The sequence below is a fragment of the Thalassophryne amazonica genome, chromosome 3 (genome assembly GCF_902500255.1).
Source record: "Thalassophryne amazonica chromosome 3, fThaAma1.1, whole genome shotgun sequence".
Classification (NCBI taxonomy): Eukaryota; Metazoa; Chordata; class Actinopteri; order Batrachoidiformes; family Batrachoididae; genus Thalassophryne; species Thalassophryne amazonica.
Window position 1 is genome coordinate 130345254 of NC_047105.1, and position 2370 is coordinate 130347623.

The following is a 2370-nucleotide window of genomic DNA, read 5'->3' on the forward strand; positions in this document are numbered from 1 at the left end:
CGGTCAGCCCGCCTCCAGGACCGCCCCTGCTGTTAGAGACTGGCAGCTGGAAACCATTCGAAAAATTTATCTGGCTTTTGGTGAAAATTTTACGGGCTTCACAGAGAATAAGGACTGTTACTACAGCTTTAAGGATGGTCGGCTCCGAGCTGCAACGACGAGGCACAAACCACCGGATCATTTCTAAACGGATGGCTCTGTGGATACGAGACCGTCGTGTGCTCTTTCTCTGGTTATCATAAGAGCTGGACATCAGCCATTTTCCGGCAGATTTCACTTTTAACAAGAGATTTTGTCATGGAAAGCCGCGCGGAGGCTTTGCGCATCACGACCGATTCGCTGATGAAGCGAGACAAAGGAACACCTCCATTTCTGAGTGCCAGGGGACAAGTTGGGACATGCCTATCTCGGCTTTCAGTGCTTACCAGTCGAGTGAGTATAAGAGAAATTGTGGAGAGCTGGGCATGTCCCAACTTGTCCTCTAACACTCCGAAATGGCGGTGTTCCTTTGTCTCGCTTCATCAGCAAATCGGTTGTGACACACAAAGCCTCCGCGCGGCTTTCCATGACAAAATCTCTTGTTAAAAGTGAAATCTGCCGGAAAAATGACTGCTGTCCAGCTCTTGTGATAACCAGAGAAAGTGCACACGACGGTCCTGGCTCCACACAGCCATCCGTTTTGAAATGATGTGGTGGTTTGTGCCTCGTCGTCGCAGCTCAGAGCGCGGCGCGCCGACCGTCCTTAAAGCAGTCCTTAAAGCTGTAGTAACAGTCCTTATTCTCTGTGAAGCCCGTAAAATTTTCATCGAAAGCCAGATACATTTTTCGAATGGTTTCCAGGTGCCAGTCTCTAACAGCTTCTGAAAAAATTCTGATGGAAAAAAAATCCTTTTCATTCCGCCATTTCCAGACAATGAAAATCCGACGAGGGGGCGGGACCACTCCTTCCCAAGGCGTGCTCACAGGTGAATGATGTAACCGACAGGTGTGGAAAAACTCACGCATGCGCACGAGGGTTCAAGCATGTCTGATGTAAAAACATATGAATGAAATCCATATAGTCTTTGAAAAAAATAAAAAGGACCGTTACTTTATGGACAGACCTCGTATGTGTTCTATGTCTGTTGTTGACATTCTGCTCATGTCTGTCCTCAGATTGGTCCGTATTCTGAGGTTTGATGGAAATCACCGCTACATAAATAAAACTGGATTTCATTTATTGTGAATGTGATTTGCTAAATTTTAGTGCCTGGCTGTAAACATGTTTATTTCTGCTCTAAAGTTTAACATTTTACCATGGAGTTCTATGGGAATGTGCTCTGTTTTAGAGCCAGCCTCAAGTCGCCAATCAAGGAACTGCAACTTTTTATACTTCTGGCAGAGCTTCATCTGAGGCCATACCCCTTGGTCATTAATGTACACCTTGCAGATCAACAATAGTAAACATACTATAAGTATAGCAGATGATATAATCAATGAGTTTGCATTGACACAAATGATGTGTCCATGTGGCGATGAAGTGCCACCCTGAAGTAGCCAGGATGTTTGGGTAACACAAAAATAGACAGATAAGATAGACAGACTGATTGATCCTAACAACTTCTTTTTTTAACTTTTCAGGTGTGTGAACAGTCCAGCATGGTCTGCAACACCCAACAACTTGGGTGTAAGAACGTTTGCTATGACAAAGCCTTTCCAATCTCCCACATTCGATTCTGGGTCTTTCAAATCATCTTTATCTCTACGCCAACATTACTCTACCTTGGTCATGCCCTTCACATTATTCACAAAGAGAATAAACTATGAGAATATATGCAGACACACTCAGGGACTGAATTCAGCAAACTTCCCAAGTACTCTGACAACAAAGGTCACATCAGGATTAAAGGCAACCTGCTGGAAACCTACATGACTGCCATCTTTTTCAGAATCATTCTGGAGATAGCATTCATCATTGGGCAGTATTATCTTATGGCTTTATCATGAACCCAAGAATTGTTTGCTCCAGAGATCCCTGTCCATTCACTGTGGAGTGCTTCATGTCTCGACCCACCGAGAAGACCATCTTCATTATATTCATGTTGGCGGTGGCCTACGTCTCACTTGTCCTCAACATAATTGAGATGTTGTGAAAGTGTAGTGACACGGACCCACAACAGGGGGCGCAAATGAACGGTCAATAGATGAGCCAAAAGGTAACAATTTAATGTTGTGAAACGTGCACAACGAACATACAGACAATCTCAGAATATAATTACAGTCAAATTACAAAGGTGACGTGTGGGCAGGCTCGAGGATAGAAGACGTCTGTCCTGAGAAGAGCCGGAACCACACGATTTCCGCCCCCACAGAACCTGGTGAATACTGGAG

General features: G+C 44.6%; 1 pseudogene; it reads left to right on the forward strand.

Moving 5' to 3' along the window:
- The first annotated feature begins 1514 nt into the window (after positions 1 to 1514).
- Positions 1515 to 2132, forward strand: LOC117507839 (annotated as a pseudogene).
- Positions 2133 to 2370: the final 238 nt, after the last annotated feature.